The sequence below is a fragment of the Bos grunniens genome, chromosome 1, assembly GCF_055505025.1.
Source record: "Bos grunniens cultivar Pamir isolate PY7600 chromosome 1, Bosgru_T2T1.0, whole genome shotgun sequence".
Taxonomy (NCBI): Eukaryota; Metazoa; Chordata; class Mammalia; order Artiodactyla; family Bovidae; genus Bos; species Bos grunniens.
In genome coordinates, this window is record NC_141165.1 from 71,908,341 (window position 1) to 71,929,724 (window position 21,384).

Sequence of the window (21,384 nt, forward strand, 5' to 3'; positions counted from 1 at the left end):
CCATGGGGTCTCAAAGAGTCGGACACGACTGAGTGACTGTGAAATGAACTGAACTATCTAGTAAATAAGTCTTGTTTTGTACATAGGAAATTTTTTGACTCATACCAGCCTGAAATTCTCCATTTAAAGATAAGTCTGCTGTGATTATCTTAACAAGGCTGTTGCTCTATAGTCTTCCTTTGAAAACATCTTAAGAACTAAGTAGACCAGTATACATGGCCCCACTGACTAATAGATCAGTCAAAAACATGATTAGTTTTGATGTTCAACACTGAATAAGATTCAACCATATGCATGCTGCTGCTGCTGCTGCTGCTGCGTCACTTCAGTCGTGTCCGACTCTGTGTGACCCCATAGACAGCAGCCACCAGGCTCCTCCATCCATGGGATTTTCCAGGCAAAGTACTGGAGTGGGGTGCCACTGCCTTCTCCGAACCATATGCATAAGTCTGATCTTTTAGATAGTGCATTTTAAATAACTTCCATGTTTCATATTCCAAGCTAGAAGCAAGGGAAGAATAAACTATGCCTAGCAAGATACTTATCAAGTAGTAAATACTTAAATATTTAATGAGAAAAAGAAAAGATATTAATAAAGGAATAACTAGGTACAAGTATAAATATAGCACAATCCACAGGAATCAAGTTATAAGTTAGAATAAGAAACTTATCATTGTCCAAAATGACTAAGCCATCAAACATAAAAAAATAAAAGCTATTGGAGAGTCACATGGAATCAAAATAGAATCAAAACATCATTCAAATATTGAAAAAGAGTATGTCTGAAAAAAAAAAATACTAACCTGGAGGAGGCAAAATTTGGTAAATGAGGACAATATATTATAAACTCTAAAGAAATCCCCATACCACCCAATCTTTCTTCTCACACCCATCCTCCTCCCCATCCACCCCAACACGCACAATCACCATCCTCAGGTACACACATCATGGTTGTCTTGTCTATCTTCTCTTCCTAAAATAACTTTGATCTGCAAAAGAGGAAGTCAGAGATGATAGCAGGATAAAAGAAAGTTTCCTCCAGCTAAAATTCTCCTCTTCCAGTTCTGCCTATTATTCTTCAAGAAAATGTGAAAGTAGAAGTTGCTCAGTCATGTCCAACTCTTTGTGACTCCATGGACTATAGTCCATGGAATTCTCCAAGCCAGAATACTGGAGTGGGTAGCCATTCCCTTCTCCAGGAGGATCTTCCCAACCCAGGGATCGAACCCAGGTGTCCCACATTGCAGGCAGATTCTTTACTAGCTGAAGCCTTTACCACCAGGGAAGCCGAAGAATACTGGAGTGGGTAGCCTATTCCTTCTCCAGTGGATCTTCCTGACCCAGGAATCAAACTGGGGCCTCCTGCATTGCAGGCAGATTCTTTACCAACTGAGCCACTAGGGAAGCACCATTATTCTTCAAAGACTGGCATAATTGCCACCTCTTCTATGAAAACCTTTTTTGATCTACTATATAGCCCCCTAACTAATTGCCTCCTTCCTCTGCACTATCACCACAAGTTACCTCTTCCCCTCTTTTGCAATTATTTTATTAAAATCTTTTATTGCAGTTGCTTCCATCTGTCCTTCCTCTAGGACAGCAGCTTTGAAAGAGGTGCTGGGTCTCATTTACCTTTATATTCTGTTCTCCCTCCCTCTGTTCTTCATCCCTAACCCAGAATCTGGCAAAAAGTAGGAACTCAGAAAATGTTGTATGGAAAGGAAGAAAAAAGAAAAAAAGGAAGTTTATTTCTGATGAAAAAAGCCATTTGTCTTTCTTCAAAATATTTTGTCTTTTCAAATTCAGGGGCAGCCTTTTATTCCCGAGGTGTTAGGGCATGTGCCCTTAAACACCTTACTTTGGCAAAGAGCCCAAATTCCATTTCCAACCAGCTGAGTCATTTTCAGTTTCTTTGTAGTTCATTCATGCTTTCCGCCTTCATTGACACATTAACATTTCATGGTGAGTGGGTCCTGTTCAGCTGGCAGCGCCTCAGCCCCACACCTCTAAGCTGTACTCACTTCACTAGTTCCCAATTGCCTGCCTCTTGGGAAGCTCTCTGTCATCAGCATCATCTAGCTGGCAGAGTTGTCTGTCTGCTGTTGTCACACCTAAGTTATGATACTGAACAACATGAAGCAAACTCGGAGACTGAGAGACCTCTGTTAGAGGCTATTTTCTCTCATATGTTTTTTTCAAAAGCACCTAGTTTAAGAAAATAAGAGAAATACAAATAATTAAAGAACTGGATAGGTCTAATATCAGCTTAATTTGGTATCTTGTTAAAACCTCTCATGTTTATTCTTCTCAAATACCTATACTCTGTACCTCCATGTCGTCTGCAACAGGGACACTCAGTGAGTTTCTAGCTTGATCTTATTTTGTAGGTAATGAATTTAATATCTTAACCTCAAAAACAGTAATACTCCATGAACAAATTTAGTAACTAAAAATCTAGCATCTCTAAAGCATGGCATACAAAGGTTTCTGCTCATTGACTTCCAAAAGGAAATCATACATGCATACACATATAAATATCTGTTACAAGGTTAGCATTTCAGGATTGACTTTCATGCCTTAGGCCCTTAGTAGGTGTTCAATAACTCCCCACAGAGACACTGATTCGTTTTAGTAGCTTCCTGTTATTTCCAAAGAAACAGTATTTTCCAGACTTTTCTGATCAACAAATGAAATGTACATTTTTTTAAAAGCTGTAGAAATAGAATAATTCATATTGCAAGGTTATTTATTACCAGCCAGACCCTCATCTTGCTCTACGGGTCTCTGATAATCACCTATTTCAGAAGCCATTAGCCTTCTGTGTGTTGTTAAGCACTCTTCACTGTAACGTGTCTATGCCTTTGTATTCTAGGGGGAGGAATGGTGTGTACTGAAGTAACAGACCTCTGTTAACCAAGTAAGAAAGTCCTTGATACACAAATAGTACATTAAACTGCTTTTATTTGTTATTGTTGAAATTAAACAGTTTGTGGAATCCCTGCCCAAGTATGGGGACTTATAAAACCTTTGAGAATATGTACATTAATTCAAATTTTTAATGTTACTCAAACACAGACTTATAAGGAAAATGCACATTGAAAGGATATAACAGTCAAAGCTTAGGCACTTATAGGAGGACAGCAGGAGCTGGATTTAACAATGATTTTAGAACCACTGTTTTTTAAAAAGGAGGCGAAATATTGCTTTTAGTGTTTTCAGATAATAATGACTGTTGTTGCAAATTATAAAATTTAATTAGCTATATAAATGCCAGAGGAACAAATAGTGTGCTATTGTCTTGATATCTTTCCAGAAATTAGTCTTTTAAAATAAATTTGCCATATTAATCATCTAAAAATATTTTTGATCACTGAATTAATAGTTTGCAGCCTGTTTTCAGGTACTCATTGCCATAGGTGATTGCTTCTTAATTACTACATGGGTTCTTTCTATTCACTCATATTAATTCATGTTTTCTGGCACAGTCCCAAAAGGCAGCCTTGCCCTATATCTTCTAATTACTTCTATAATTGAATTTGCCCACTTTTTCTAACCTATTTTTTAAACTGACTGTGTTTGTTCATGGTTTATTGTGTCTTTTTTGTGTCAGTTCTCTGCAAGCAGAATGTACATTGATTCTTTCCTCGTTTCTCATTAATTTTCAAGAGCTTTGCTGCATGTCTGTTTTTTCAGTCTGTCAGACCTATTGCTGAACCAAAAAAATAAAAAGACTCTTATTATTAAAGGTTAGGTAAAATAGACTGAAGTTAATTAATTCATTAGTAACTCTGAGCCAATTACTGAAGCCTTCTCTTATTTATATACTTGTTAACAAGACAGAAATGAGAAAGGCCAATTACAGGCACATGTCCTTCAGAAGTTCAGCAAACCCAGAGCTTATGCATTTATCAATAGTCATCCAAAAAATATTCAGTTAATCTATTATATATGTGAAACTACATTAAAAAATTTTTGACTAACATTCTATTCCATTCTGTTGATAAATTCTAACATGTTTTTGCCCCCATCCAGATATCTTTAATCTGTCTAAATTCTTCTAAAATTATCTCAGTGTATTACTTAGCCTTACAGCAATTACAAAAATAGAAAAAAAATATTTTCTGGTTTGCAGCATTTTCTTCTTTATAAGCTTTTAACTGATAAAAGCTCAAATAACTGATTAGCAGATTCAGTATACTAGAACTCTTTAAATATATTCCACTTGATTTTTATTATGTCAGAACTTTACAACATGCAGAAAGGCAGTTTTTCCCAGATTTTTCCTGGTGACCAGTATAAAAAAATTTAACTTGTTCATCCATACAAACTACCTTCACAGTACATACTATAACCATTACTTCCCCTTCCTTACCTCAGAAATATTTTAATTTAAATGGATTTAGGAGGGAAGGGGGGTGATCAGTGATTGATTAGTTTTTTATACATTTATATTCTCTTTATAGGTTTGTGTCACCATGGGACCAACAAACCAACAGAATGAACTGACATTAATGTCTCAATAAACTGACTGGTTGTTTGGTGGAATTAAAACTTGAGGCTTTTTTTTTCCTCAGTTTTTTCTTACTTTTGAAATATTGTATAGACATGGTTTTCCATAGTCAAGTGATGCCAGGGTTACTGCTCCCTTAGTTTTCCCACAGTTCCAAATGTATTCAAACTTAATCGATTATTTGATAACATGGTAAGAACAGTCACAGTATTACAAAATAAGAAAGAATCTCAGCAGATGGTTAGTTCAGGTCTTCTATTCTTAGAAGACCAAAGAATAAAATTTTATAAAAGGTAGTATGCCTTTCTTGATACTTTCTACATCTGAAGTTAATACTTTCTTGCCTCTAAATTTTCCTATCCTCTTATTTATAACCATTTTATGAAGTTTTTCACTTTTTATGGTGCATTATAATAACTTGTATCTTTTTTTCTGCTGAATTGTTACTTAATTGAGGAAGAAACTGTGTTTTATGCATTTTGTAGTCCTAACACTTAGCACAATGCCTGGCAAATAGTAGGCCTTCAATAAATACATACCAACAGAATTAGGAATGAGGAGTCCATAATCTCCTTTTAATGTGTTCGTTGTCTAACCTCCCTCACTGTCTGAGCTAAAGAGTCTCCTGCTTGAAATCAATTAGTGTATCTTGGTTTTATGTGGTAACTACAGTAAATGGATAACAAATGTTCCATTATTAATTCAGTATGTAAGCGTCTCTGCTCAAGATTAAAAATCTATAGTAATTTTTCCTCAGATGAACTGTTTCTCATTCCTTTAATTACTATCTGACTAATTTTTTATGACTTTACCGGCCTCGAGTTTGTTACTTTGGGCCAAGACCACACAGGCCCTTGTTAACACTCTTCCCAATTCCATGTGCGGTGTGGTCACGGTATCTTCATCAACACCTATGTGGAACAGAAATTAGATTTCCCAGATTCCTTTACCTTCTTCTACCCATAAGTTCTCCAAACCCCTGCGGCAGTGACTGGTTTTCCTTCTGTTGCTTTTTTTAAATATTGTCCTTGCCTCTCTTTTCTTTTTACCCTTTCTTCCTTCCTTCGTCTCTTTCCCTGACCTCCCTCCTTTTCTTTCCTATTTTTTTTAATAAGGTATCTCATTGCTCTATCTCCTAGTAACAGCATTTTTTATGTTTATGATGATTTTCCAGTGTATGAGCTCTTTTCACAGGTATCACCTTATTTAATTCCTACAGGCTATTATGCAGATAAGGAAACTAAAATTCAAAGAGGTGAAGGGACTTGCTCAAGGCCACACAGCTACTTAGAACTTCGGGTTTTAAATTCCTGATTTGTCTGCCAGTGAGTACAAAATCCTGAAGGCCCCTTTCCTTAGATAGTTCTTTATGTGAGGAAACTATCAAACAATTGGATTTGCAGCCAACTAAATGATTTTTCCAGTAATTATACAGATCACTCTAAGGGGAAAAAATGTCACCTAGTAGTTTAGGGGGCGTATATCATGTGAAAACGCATATTCTGACTCAGTAGGTCTGCATTTCTAATGAGTTGTCAGGTGGTCTGGGGGCCGAGACTTCAGTCCACGGACCTCACTTGAAGTAGTTAGTCTAGAGACAGAGTGAGGCTCTGGAGTTGGAGGGACTTGATTCAAGTCCTGGCTTTTCTATTTACTGTAATCTGGGGCAAGCTACTTAGTCCCTCTGACCCTCAATTTCTTCATCCTTAAATGAGGATAGTAATATGTATCTTGCTGAAAGCCAAGGGAACTGACTTTCAATGAACTGGCCTGCTTCCTCTCCATACTACCACCTGATCAATCTTCCTAAGGTCTCCCTCTACTCAGACACTTCCCAGGGAGCCTCACCGCCTGGTGAATTACATACAAACTTCTCCCCTCGAGGCTCAAACCTTCAAAAATATTATAGCCAAAGTTGCCTTTCTAATTTTATCCCTCCTTACTTCTTACTCACACCTTGTATGTCACCAACACATTAGATTTCTATTTTTTCTTCTTGATTCAATTTTGTTCCACTCAGCCTTCATCACATCTCTTTCATTCTTCCTTTTAGTCCCTTTTCCCATCCAGGCTCTTAATGGGAGTGCTTTCCTGCTCTCCATCTCCTCTCATTCCTAACTCCCACACAGAGCTAGATAGGCATGTCTGGATCTGAATTCTTCTAACACTCTGTTTATATCTTGGTTGGTTGGTTTTGTATCCTTTCTTATATCTTAGTTATTTCTACAATTATATCATATCCTATTAGACTCTAAGTTCCTTGAGGATGGGATCCAGTATTGTCCAGACATCAAGGAACATAACTTTGGGGTGCACAGAGCTGGGTGCATATCTCATGAGGCTCCACCATTTACCAGAATAAGTCTCCTAACCTGTCTTAGCTCCATTTTTCTCATCTTTATTTTTGTTTTCTCATCTTTAAAGTATGTGCCAATAATTACCAAACTTGCAGAGTTACCGGGGAGAAATGCTGTATGTATAAAATACCTCACACAGTATCCAGCACATAATAAGAGCTCATGTCAGTGAAACTGAATAGATTAGAACTGACCATGTAATCCCAACAGAACTCAGACATTTATCCTAGCGTAAGAACAACTGGACCCAAGCCCAGGCTTCCAATCTGTGTGAACATTTTAACATTTTCTTTTCTGGCTATGTTTATGTAAGTGTTAAGTCTTATCAGAATGTTCCATATTCAGCCTTCTTCGAATGAAACTACATTTGTTGATCTAGCACCCAGTGAGTATAGTTTAAAGTGATATTAGAAGGCAACACAGTATAGTTAAAAAAAAGTATATGGTTTCTAGTTAAACCTGAGTTTGAATCTAAACTGCTACTCTTCCAACTTTCTAATCTCTCAGAACTATAACAATCTCAGAAGTTGGATCTAGGATGTTTTCACTTTCTTCTTTGTATTTGTCTATATTTTCAGATTTTTAAAATAAAATGCATATTATTTCTATAGCCTAGATACATTATTATTACCATGAGTGACAGCAATAACTTTGAATGTTCCAAATCTCACTTTTGTAAATTACATTTATACTTATATTTTTACATGTGTGTGTGTGTGTGTGTGTGTATATATATATATATATTTTTTTTTTTTTTGCTTCACTGTTCAGGGCCTTTGTGAATTTAAATGTTTTACTTATTTCAGTAATTGCTAAGGAGTAGTACATTCTTTTCATAATCTTATAAACTAATTTTAAAAACAATTAAATCTATCAATAAACTATATTGCCATTCAGTTTAGGATTTGGGGGAGGACAAATAATATTACATTTTGTCAGTGCAACCAGATTTCATTCAATACCTGGATATAATATGAGAGACAGAAATCAAGTTCGATCTAAACTTGAAGGCAGTCAAACAAATAGACTCACAGACATATAGAGGACAGATCTGTAGTTCTTAAAGGCCAGAGAGGGATGAATTGGGAGTTTGGGACTAGTAGATGCAAACTATTACATGGAGAATGGATAAACAGCAAGGTCTCACTATACAGTACAGGCAACTATTCAATATCTTGTGATAAACCATAATGGAAAAAAAGAATGCATATATGTGTAACTGAGTCACTTGCTGTACAGCAGAAATTAAACAATACTAAAAATCAACTATACCTAGATAAAATAAATTTTAAAAATAAATAAATTTAAGACAGTCAACGCCAAAGTCACAGCCACAGTCAGTATGCTGTTTTGTTAATGTGAGTAAAGATGGCTTAAAAAAAAAAAAAATAGAACATGGGGCAAACCTTGTTTTAATCATGGAGTATATGGAAAGAGAATTAAATGTCTATATTAAAACCTATTCTTTCAGACCACCAATAACATTTTCCCTCGGCCTCAAGAGACACTCACAAAACAATGGCCCACAGTGCTTTTAGGACAAGAACTGCAGTTGTGTACTGTGCGTGCATAGTCCTACGCAGGAGGAAGGCAATGTTTAAAGCTGCTGTCGCCTCCTGGAAAAAAAAAAAAAGAAAACTGGGACTCTGAGTCAAGTACGTATGCATTTTCTGTTTTTCTGTCCTGTGGGTCTTTATTGCTAAAAATATTTTTATGAAGTTGTTCTGTGCTTCTTTAAGCTTCGTGTGGTCTTGTTTGCTTGTTCTCAAATCTCAAACCACGACATAGTTATGAAACATCTTGAGTTATTAAAAGTAGAAAAAACTGTACTTTGTGAACTGAACAGCAGGCCAAGCAATGGCTTCATAAAGTAAAATCTTATATGAAAAAATGTTCTTTTTTCATTATAAGCTAAAAGGATGACAAACTGAGACATACTCCATCAAACAGTTAAGAGCATGGGCTTCAATTTAGACCCACCTGAATGTGAGCCCTGGGTCTACTGCTGGCTAACCATGTGATCTCTGACAACTTAACCTCATTAAGTCTATCTCCTCTTCTGTAGTGTGGGGAGTATATCATAGTCCTCAGAGTTAAGGCGCATATTCTTTCACATTTTAACATCTCTGATATAAGAATGCATCTTAAAACTGATGATATGTCTTGGTTTAAATAGTAAAGCTTTTTTCTTACTAGTAAATAAATTGTGGAATTTATAATCTATGACATGTGAGATTTGGTTAAATAATATATACTTTATGGAGTTGTTCTGAGATAGAAGTAAAATAATGATATAAAACCTAGACCCTGACCCATAGAAAACTCTAAGTAATATCTATTAATGTTGTTCAGTATGGTTTTTCATAAACTCTGGCATTACCCTGTCCTTTTAATCATAATTTTTGTCTGCCAAAACTGGAAGTTCTTCTCAAAATCCTTGTGCTGGAATAGTCTACCTACTGAATTGTTCATTAAATTTCCTCTAATTTCTCTGGCAGCAAGATATTGACCCTAAGGGCATAAGTCTGAAACATGATCAAAATAAAGGTTTGGGCAAGTCCACACTGATTTGTCAGATTAAGCTCTCTGCAGACAAAAAGAGGAGTAAACAGTGAGCATGCCTCACCAGTGCCCGGCCCGTAGGTAGCATTACCACAGTGTTGTTGAGAGGCAGCAGTGTGCATAGCGTGGTGAAGGACCACAGATTCTGAACTGGACTGGCTGAGTTCAAATTTTGGCTCTTCCCTTTACAAGCTGTGCAACATTGGAGAAGTTACTCAACCTCTCTCTGGCCTCCATTTCTTCCTGGGGTTATTGTGAAAATTAAATGAGAGCTGTCTATGTCTAGAGAGGATGCTTTGTAAGTTTGCTATTATTGAAAATACACCCTTCTGTGTTTAAGTTCCTTTTAAAAAGGTCTGAGTTTTCTTTCTTTTAAAAAAAAAAAATCTATTTTTTTTTGGAGCCGGGGGGCTGTGCTGGATCTTCCCTGTTCTGTGCAGGCTTTCTCTAGTTAGAGTGAGCATGGGCTGCTCTTTGTTGCAGTACACAAGATTCTCTTGCTGTGGAGCACAGGCTCTAGCACCAGGGCTTCAGTAGTTGCGGCGTGTGGGCACAGCAGTTGTGGCGTAGGGGCTTAGTTGACCCGTGGTGCACGGGATCTTCTGGGACCAGGAATCAAACCCCTGTCTCCTGCACTGGCAGGCAGATTCTTACCCACTGGACCACCAGGGAACTCTCAGGTCTGAGTTTTCTGATACTAAAAGGGAATATTCTAATCAATTTACTGTTCAAGAAAGTAACTGTTATAATTCTATTAGAGGTTTGTATATATGTTTATATGTTACATAAAACCTATAATACACAAACAGTGCCTTTGAGGTATTTTTAATTATGTGGCCCAACTGATAAAACTAATCTACTTATGAGTAAATACATGACTAAAAAATAAATAAAAAAAGTTTGAGGTTCTTCCAACAGCCTCTGGAGTATCTGTATAATATCTCATTGTGGCTTAAAATTCACTATGATTCAGGTCAGCCTGTAACCACTATGTTTAAGAATTTTAAAATGGATGGCCTTCTTCAACATTCGTTCACTTGTAACCCATATTATTCTAACTTTTTACAGTTGTGAACATGACTATTATGCCTAGAACAATTATGGCCATCAAATGTGTATCTCTAAGCACTGAGACTGGGCATGGCTTGTAACTTACTGTTCACACCTTTAAATATAGAGAATCAACTCTGAAATGAAATAATGCTTACCAATAATCATTTTTTGAGTGGTAATTACGTGTTAATTCACTCAAATAATTGTAATCAATATTATTTTTTCAAAAGCAAAGCACATTTTTAGCTTTTATCTTTCTCTTCATTCAAATTTTGTTCACTCTCTAATGTCTATCATTAGTGTCAATATCAAGACACTACAGCACAGTGTGTTAGAATGTTGGGGTCCCAACAACTTGCTCTAAAACCCAGTTTGTCACTCAACTAAGCCCCAAAATCTTCAATAAGATTTATTCTTGTTCATGTCATAAGTCTGATAAGAGATGATAATTCCTTTATCCTGTACCTCTGCTATCCTGGTAGGGAAAGCAGAACCTAGAGACAATCGGTCCTGGAAATGACTTACGTCACTTCCATCCAGACGCATCAGCTAAAAAACAATCACACAACCCGAACTGAATTACAAGACAGCCTGGTAAATACTACTTGCCCAGTTAGAAAAAATAGTGTGGTTCCCTGGTGGCTCAGCGGTAAAGAACCTCAGTGCCAATGCAGGACACGTGGTTTCGATCCCTGGGTTGGGAAGATCCCCTGGAGGATGAAATGGCAACCTACTTCAGTATTCTTGCTGGGAAAATCCCATGGACAGAGGACCCTGGCGGGCTACAGTCCATGGGGTCACAAAGAGTCAGACATGACTGAGCATGCAGAAATAGCCTTTTCTCTACCACAGCCACTTACAAACTGTATTACTTTAAGCAAGTTACTTAAATTCTCAGAGCGTATTTTCTCACTGGCAAAGTGGCAGTAATAATATCTATCTTGCAAAGCTGCTATGAGGATAAGTGAGGAAAGGAACATAAAGCACATGGCATATGATAAGTAATCTATAAAACTGTTATGTTTTAGTACTAATAATAGTTTCTCCCTAAAACACATACATGCATAGAACCAAAGCCACTAGAAACCCAAGTGCTTTGGTCCTCACCAGTTTAGCTCTCTACTGAGCCTCTAGCTCCCACCCAGCCTGCCGGGAGTGCAGGACTCAAGATAGCTGAGACTCTTGGCCATGGGGCTGATATCAGTTATAAGGGTCATACTACAGAAGCAAGACTGAGGAGAAACCAAAGCCAGGGCAGGATACTGAAAATGGCTGTATGTTCTCCAGGAGAAGACTTGGAGGGGAAGACTTTACGGGAACAAATTAAAGGGGTAGAGGACCGACAGCAGAACTCACCAGTTGTGTGAACTTATGCTCAAAGTTGACCCCAATATGTATAGCTGATTCACTTTGCTGTACAGCAGACACTAACACAACATTGTAAAGCAACTGTGTGTGTGTGTGTGTGTGTGTGTGTGTCCTCAGTCATGTCTGATTCTTTGCAGCTCTATGGACTGTAGCCCGCCAGGCTCTTCTGTCCATGGAATTTTCCAGGCAAGAATACTGGAGGGGGTTGCCCTTTCCTCCCCCAGGGGATCTTCTCATCCCAGGGATCCAACCAGAGTCTCATGTGTCTCCTGCATTGGCAGGAGGATTCTTTACCACTGTGCATCTTACTCCAATTTAAAACAAAAAGTTTCAGTTACATAAGAAAAAATTAGTTTCTGTCAAGACAGATAGGGGAGGGAAGGACTAGGAGTTTGGGATTAATAGATGCAAACAACAAGATCTTACTGTATACACAGTGAACTATATTCAATATCCTTTGATAAACCATAATAGAAAAGGATATGAGAAAGAATATATATATATATATAAAACTGTGTCCCTTTGCTGTATAGCAGAAATTAAATACAACATTGTAAATCAATTATACTTCAATAAAATTATAACAACAAAAAACACAAAGTGGACCCCAAGTCCCAAGACGGCAGCTACAAGAAAGGGGGGAAAAAAATGAACACGTACTGAATACTTACAACGTAGTAGGCATCATGCTGGGACCTTTACACAAGTGACCTCATTTAATTCTCACGAAGATCCTTAGGTAAGAATCACAAACCCCTGTTTCCAGTATTGTCAAAGTAACTCACCCAAGTTTACATAGCTAGTAAGTTAGCATTGGGTCTTCAAAATCCTAATGTAGTGCTCTTTGTACTACACCACCACTTTACATCTCCCAGTGATACTAAATTGTGCTGAGGACCAGTCGATCCCAGAAAGTAGACAGGAAGTTTGTCCTGCTCAGTGGAGCAGGAAGTATATCCATTAACCTCCTCAAGTAATCCCCTCTACCCCTACTTCTCACATGACCAAAATAGCTTAGAGTACAACAGTAGACCCTGCCAAAGACATACAAATATATCCCTATCTGCTTGCTAGTATCTGAAATTTATTTCACTGAGAGAGGTAATTAGCATGTGGATGGGTTTCCATTAACATGTATGTGATATCATTTCTTTTGTGGGGGCACGTGGAAGGTGGAATCATTTTATGAACAGAGCAAGGATTTGGATGGAGAATATGGATTAAACCAAGGCCACAGCTCCATTTTCACCAGAAAATGGCTCAGAAGAACTTCTGAGTCCTCTGTAGCCATGTAAATCTAGAATATGGTGGGAATTAATCCCATAGAACAGTCTCACAGAATGAACCCTGAGTACCATGCCATGAAGTGCCCTCAGTGTATCCAAACATATTCAGAAAAACCAAGGGATTTGGGGCTTGGCATCTTACAGGAACAATATAAAGGCAGAATACATTCGCAGCAGAACTGAAATGAATATAAGACCAGGTTTTTCCAATCTATCAAATTTACTTGGAATTGTGAGCAGCATAAACTCTAAAAGTTCTAGCCTCTGCATCTATTTTTAACACATGCTAGGATTCTACCTACTCATTTGGGCAAGTATAAGAAAGAGTACATAAGATGCTCAACATCGCTAAGATTAGAGAAATGCAAATCAAAACTACAGTGACTTACGAACTCATGCCATCAGAATGGCCATCATTAAAAGTCTACAAATAAATGCTGGAGAGTGTGTGGAGAAAAAGGATCCCCTCCTACTCTGTTGGTGGGAATGTAAGTTGGTGTAGCCACTGTGGAAAACAGTTATGGAGGTTCCTCAGAAAACTGAAATAAGAATTACCATGTGATCCAGCAATGCTACTCCCTGGCATATATCCAGACAAAACTATAATTCAAAAAAGTACATGTACCCCTATGTTCATAGCAGCACTATTCATGATAGTCAAGGCATGGAAACAACCTAACGTTCATCAACAGACAAATGGATAAAGAAGCAGTGGTACAGATATTCAATGGAATGCTACTCAGCCATAAAAAAAGAAAAAAGGAATGTCCTTTGCAGCAACATGGATGCAGCTAGAGCTTATTATACTAAGTGAAGTAAGTCAGATACCATCTGATATCACTTAAATGTGAAATCTAAAATATGGCACAAAGGAACATATCTATTAAACAGAAACACGGTCACAGACATAGGGAACAGACTTGTGGTTGCCAAGGGGGAGGGGTTCAGGGAAGGATGGAGTGGGAGGTTGAGGTTAGCAAATATAAGCCATTATATACAGAATAGATAAATAAGGTCCTATCATATAGCACAGAGAACTATATTCAATATCCTATGATAAACCATAATGGAAAAGAATATTAAAAGAAGAATGTATACACATATATGTATAACTGACTCACTGCTGTACAGCAAAAATTGGCATGCTGCTGCTGCTAAGTCGCTTCAGTCATGTCCGACTCTGTGCGACCCCAGAGACGGCAGCCCACCAGGCTCCCCCGTCCCTGGGATTCTCCAGGCAAGAACACTGGAGTGGGTTGCCATTTCCTTCTCCAATGCATGAAAGTGAAAAGTGAAAGTGAAGTCGCTCAGTCGTGTCTGACTCTTAGCGACCCCATGGACTGCAGCCTACCAGGCTCCTCCGTCCATTGGATTTTCCAGGCAAGTGTACTGGAGTGGGGTGCCATAACACTGTAAATCAATTTTAATTAAAAAAAATAATAATAAAAAGGAAACAATCCATAGAGCAGGACAAAAATACTAAAAATAACTATATTTTAAGTTCAAAAAAAGAAATAGTTCATGACCCAAGATGCCTCTCTTACTTGCAGTATATTTTGGGACTCCTCTGTCATTTCTATGAAATGGTATCTTCCTTACTATTACTTTTCGTGGATACTGTAACACTCAGAACAGGGTTTCCATAATATACATCGTACTGAGATGCAATTCAGTGTAGTGGTTAGTGGTTCTGTTTGTACAGGTTTGTACAGGTTTCGTCATGTACAAGCTGTCCAAGTTTGGGCAAGATTTTCCTGTGTGCCTCAGTTTCCTCATCTGTCAAATCTAGAGATTAACAGTGCTACTTCGTAAGTTTGTTTCAAGGATTAAATAATATATGTAAAACAATTAGAAAAGTTACTGACACAAAGTAAAATCCAAATTCTCTAACAAGGACCTCAAGGATGACGGAAAGAAACTGGCAAAGAGAAGATTCAAGATCTAAATACTTTTATGTCATGCAAAAGAATGGAGACAAGCCAGCATAAAGTGGCTAAAATTTGTCTCATTGGTCCATGTCTCAACAGTTCAGAAACAAAGGCCAGTGCTTCTGAAATTTTAATGTGCTTATGAATCACCTGGAGATCTTGTTAAAACGAGGACCTGTTAAGATTCTGCATTTCTAACTGGCTTCCAGGTGGCACTGATGCTGCTGGTCTGCAGAGCTCACTTGCAGGAAACCAGTGTCAAGAGAACACCTATTCTAACCGCCACAGAGGCTCTTTCTCCAGAACAAGAAAATTCTCCAGGGATCTTCCTTTAACTCAGTCTCTTTTGTCACTTTGGTCATGGATCAATAAAATGTTGGAAAATAAGTATTGATTCAGAGGAAAATGGCACAGATACTATATCTTGAATTACATAAAATATTTTTAATCCTTAAGCATGTGATGATTTTTTACCCTTGGGATCCAAAACTGGTTTCTCTCTTCTGCTCATCAATTATAAACTAAAAGACTGAGACCTTTTTTGAGGTAGGCAAAAATGTCTCCATCTGTTTTCCAAATAGGGATGGGATTAGCAAAACTAAGCATTCTCTTGCCAAATGGTGACCTTCGCCAAGTAACCAGTTCTTTAATTCTAACCTCACGCGCATTTCAAGGGAAATGTAAGCCACATGTTTGTGTTCCACTAATACATAAAGCATTGACATTTCTCATAAAAAGAGTTCTGATTGTTTAGGAGCTTCAAACTACTAGACACTGTTTTGCTAAGACCAAAGTTGGGCCTTGGCAAAGAGCTAAATTGAACAGCATTCAGATCTGAAAAGCCTAAATCCAGTCAAATGACTGTTTTGACCTTGCCGTTTTTGACCTCACAGATTCAGATTAAATTAATTTTTAATCATTTAGCCATTTTTTTTCACTATTATCTATTCACACTTCTTCATAGAAAGCTACAGTATGCAGAGACTTCAACTTGTGAGTGTATATGTATTTTAAAACATGCCTGCAAGCAAAATCAACAAGCATCGTGTCTAAACTTTTCTGAAGCCAGAAAAAAGACCTCAGGAAAAATGATCCATAACCCACCATCAAATCATGCTCGAGCTTAGCTGTGACTGACTCTTTGTGACCCCATGGATTGTAGCCTGCGAGGCTACTCTGTCCATGGGATTTCCCAGGAAAGGATACTGGAGTGGGTTGCTGTTTCCTTCTCCAGGGTATCTTCCCGACTCAGGGATCAAACCTACATCTCCTGCATTGGCAGGAGTTTTCTTTACTGCTGAGCCACCAGGGCAACCCAACCATTAAGTCACTTATGACTAGTTCTTACTTCTAATTCCACCAAGATTAAGCCAGAGCCCTACAGCAGAAGTGGCAAACTTTTTCTGTAAAAAGCCATTACTTAATACTATAGGCTTTGTGAGTTATACAATATATTGGTTTGCGAGAGCAACTCTAGCAAAGGACTCCACACTGGGTGGCTTAAACAACAGGAAGTAGTGCCTCACAATTGTGGAGGTTAGAAGTTAAGAAGAAGGTGTCAGTAGGGCCGGTTCCTTCTGATGGCTGCAAGCCATCCGTCTCACGTCTTACCTAACCCTGGTGGTTTGCAGGCAATCCTTAGCATTCCTTGGCTGCATCACCCTCATCTCTGTTGTCAGCTTCACATGGTGCTTTTCCTATGTACATGCTTGTGTCCAAATTTCTCGTTTTTATAAGGATACCAGTCATACTGGATCAGGGTCACATTCTCCTCCAATATGACTTCATCCTAACCTAACTGATTAAATATGCAATAACCCTATTTCCCCAAATAAGATCATATTCAGAAATACTGGGGTCAGGACTTCAACAAATGGAGCTGGTGGGGAGGGAAGCACACATTTCAACCTATAACATAGAGTATCTGTCCCAACTACTCAACTCAGCTCTTGTAATACAAAATCAGTCACAGAAAATTCAGTTTAAAAATGGGTATGGCTGTGTTATAAGGAAGTTTCACTTAGGAAAACAGGCAGCAGGCAGGCAGGCAATAGTTAGATGAACCTAGTCTTAGAGCATTTCTGATCCTTTCTGAATATGAGAGAAACCAGGAAGAGATTTGGCACTTGGCAGGAAAAGAGAAGAAAAAACTTCTCAAGCTTGGAGAAAATCTACTTTATATTTTATATTCTAGTCACAGTGTTTTACATTAGACTTAATATTTTATGTTTGTATTCTGATAGAACCTGAGTTAGTATACATAGTTTCAATTAAGCAAACTGATACAAATTTTATGAAGACGACTCTCAGTTCAGTTCAGTACCAAAATGACAAAAAATAGACCTTTCCATTTAATATTATGCTGCATGCTTTGTTTTCAGTATAATTTGTCCAAAAACATTATAATTATTTATGATTGACAATCCCATAGGAAATGTGTATATATTTATCCTCATGAATATATTTGTATAATCCTCTCAATATGATTAACATTTCTAGAATGCCCACATGCACTATATTTCATTGTGTACAGAGTCCTGGACAAGACACAAACATTGCTTCCAGGGATTTACTCTGTCCTGGAATTTGGCCTTGGAGTACAAAATGAAGCAAGACCAGATGGTCAATACCGAAATCAGACTGATAATATTCTTTGCAGCCAAAGATGGAGAAGCTCTCTCTATACAGTCAGCAAAAACAAGACCGGGAGCTAACTGTGGCTCAGATCATGAACTCTTTATTGCCAAATTCAGACTTAAATTGAAGAAAGTAGGGAAAACCACTAGATCATTTGGGTATGACCTAAATCAAATCCCTTATGATTATACAGTGGGAGTGACAAACAGATCCAAGGGATTAGATCTGATAGAGTGCCTGAAGAGCTATGGACGGAGGTTCGTGACACTGTACAGGAGACAGGGATCAAGACCATCCCCATGGAAAAGAAATGCAAAAAAGCAAAACGGCTGTCTGGGGAGGCCTTACAAATCGCTGTGAAAAGAAGAGAAGGAAAAAGCAAAAGAGAAAAGGAAAGCTACAGCCATTTGAATGCAGAGTTCCAAAGAATAGCAAGGAGAGATAAGAACGCCTTCCTCAGTGATCAATGCAAAGAAATAGAGGAAAACAACAGAATGGGAAAGACTAGAGATCTCTTCAAGAAAATGAGAGATACCAAGGCAACATTTCAAGCAAAGATGGGCACAATAAAGGACAGAAATGGTATGTACCTAACAGAAGCAGAAGATACAAGAAGAGGTGGCAAGAATACACAGAACTATACAAAAAAGATCTTCATGACCCAGATAACCACAATGATGTGATCACTCACTTAGAGCCAGACATCCTGGAATGTGAAGTCAAGTGGGCCTTAGGAAGCGTCACTACGAACAAAGCTAGTGGAGGTGATGGAATTCCTGTTGAGCTATTTCAAATCCGAAAAGATGATGCTGTGGAAGTGCCGCACTCAATATGCCAGCAAATTTGGAAAACTCAGCAGTGGCCACAGGACTGGAAAAGGTTAGTTTTCATTCCAACCCCAAGGAAAGGCAATGCCAAAGAATGTTCAAACTACCACACAACTGCACTCATCTCACACGCTAGCAAAGTAATGCTTAAAATTCTGCAAGCAAGGCTTCAACAGTATGTGCATCCTGAACTTCCAGATGTTGAAGCTGGATTTAGGATTTAGAAAAAGCAGAAGAATCAAAAATCAAATTGCCAACATCCGTTGGGTCATTGAAAAAGCAAGAGAGTTCCAGAAAAACATCTACTTCTGCTTTCTTGACTATGACAAAACCTTTGACTGTGTGGATCACAATAATCTGTGGAAAATTCTTCAAGAGATGGGAATACCAAACCACCTGACCTGCCTCCTGAGAAATTTGCATGCAGGTCAAGAAGCAACAGTTAGAACTGGACGTGGAATAACAGACTGCTTCCAAATCGGAAAAGGAGTACATCAAGGACCCTATATATTGTCACCCTACTTATTTAAGTTATATAAACAGTACATCATGTGAAATGCTAGGCTCGATGATGCACAAGCTGGAATCAAGATAGCAGGGAGAAATATCAATAACCTCAGATATGCAAATGACACCACACGTATGGCAGAAAGGGAAGAACTAAAGAGCCTCTTGATGAAAGTGAAAGAGGAGAGTGAAAAAGTTGGCTTAAAACTCAACATCCAGGAAATTAGGATCATGGCATCTGGTCCCATCACTTCATGGCAAATCTATGGGGAAACAATTGAAATAGTGACTGACTTTGTTTTCTTGGGCTCCAAACCACTGCAGATGTTGACTGCAGTCATGAAATTAAAAGATGCTTGCTCCTTGGAAGAAAAGCTATGACCAACCTAGACAGCATATTAAAAAAGCAGACATTACTTTACCAACAAAGGTCCATCTAATCAAAGCTATGGTTTTTCCAGTAGTCATGTATGGATGTGAGAGTTGGACTGTAAAGAAAGCTGAATGCTGAAGAATTGATGCTTTTGAACTGCGGTGTTGGAGAAGACTCCAGAGTCCCTTGGACTGCAAGGAGATCCAACCAGTCCATCCTAAAGGACTGATTTCTAATCAAAGACTAATTGGAAGGACTGATGTTAAAGCTGAAACTTCAATACTTTAGCCACCTAATGCAAAGAACGGACTCATTTGAAAAGACCCTGATGCTGGGAAAGATTGAAGGCGGGAAGAGAAGAGGACGACAGAGGATGAGATGGTTGGATGGCATCACCAAGTCGATGGACATGAGTTTGAGTAGGCTACAAGCAGTTGGTGATGGACAGGGAAGCCTGGCGTGCTGCAGCCGTGGGGTCGCAAAGAGCCTGAGGGACTGAAATGAACTGGAAGATATACACAAAGCAAATAGATAATACAGTAAAGTAACATATATTAAAACATCAACCAAAGGTTACATGTATTCCTGGCATGCAGGGGTACTGCTTTGTCCTGTCTGAGTTCCTACACATACATATATATGTGAACCCTGTTTCTTCACTTACAGACCCTTAAATGGAACCAAATTACAGAGTTCTGTATAAGGTCATAGATGGAAGTGTTTTAAAAAGCTTTTACAGAAAGCTTGAAGTTTGACTATGTAGGAAAGAAAAGCTATCGGTCAGCCACATACTATATATTTTGTAATAGTAGCATAGGTCATGCTCCCATTTACATTAAAACACAGACTGGGCTTATTAATGATCTTTTATATTAAAATCCTGGGCCTCTGAAAAACCCTGGAACTCTTCCTCCATATGGTTATAAAGGTGGCTAGAGTCAGAGGCCAGCATCAGCTTTAAATGTTACGGGAACGTATGTGGAAGCAATGAGTGGTCTCATTGAAGATGAAACAAACCTGGTCACAGGTATCAGAATTGGATGTTGGGGCTCATTCATCTTCAGCAGAAGTGCCCCACAAAATCACTTACTTGGAGTGCCCCCAAGATTGGTCTTGTATTAGGATCTTAAAGAAAATACCCACTGGATCGTACCAATTATAAAATGGGTCAAATTTGGGGTCCAAAAAAAGTGGACCATATGCCTTTAATCAAGCTTGTTACCTAAAAGGTTTTCAGTTCAGACAGAAATTTTCAGAGAAAGTGTCAGCTATGATGATATATATATTTATATAATTGCTATATGACCTGAAATGTCAGATATATGTGGCTTTAACAATTTTAACTATTTCAGGTCCAAAGAAAACTTCTAAAATCATAATTAAAATGCAGTTAGTCTCTTTATAATTATAAACACCACTACATTTCCTGACTACTATACCCATGACCTTCATTAACATAAGCCAAAATCTGCCTTTACACATACAGATGATCTCATAACCACATATAATTGACTTTTACTGCCTGAAATAAGATTTGAGCTCAAGGAATGCAAGTAGAATTTATTCTATGAATAAGATAGTAGAAAATCCTTAAAATTTTTTTATTCTAGAAATTTTTTTAATCTCTTGGATTCCCCAGCCTATAGTTTAGAAAAAACTGTCAACTATCCTAAGGATTTTGTACACAGTTGTTTGGATACGGAACGGTTTCTCTCTTTTCCTTCTACTTTCTTTAAAATAAAGAGACTGGACATCCATCTACCCACAGAACTAGAAAAAGAGAATGGAACTAAATGGCTTTTTTCTTCTCAACACTTTGCAAACTTTAAGAAAATGAAGCCCTACAGCATGTCAATGCAGAATAATGATAATATTAATAATGATGGTGACATTGATGATAATGATGAATTAGACAATATCATTCTCTTCTTATAAGTAAAATGATGAAGTGCCTTTCCCAAGATCAGTGGCTCCAC

General features: G+C 37.9%; 1 protein-coding gene across 1 annotated transcript in view; it reads right to left on the reverse strand.

Annotated features, from left to right (window-relative positions):
* Positions 1-21,384, reverse strand: part of LOC147379600 (uncharacterized) — a 98,498-nt gene that overhangs the window by 19,386 nt on the left and 57,728 nt on the right. The gene's annotated exons all lie outside the window — the stretch shown is intronic.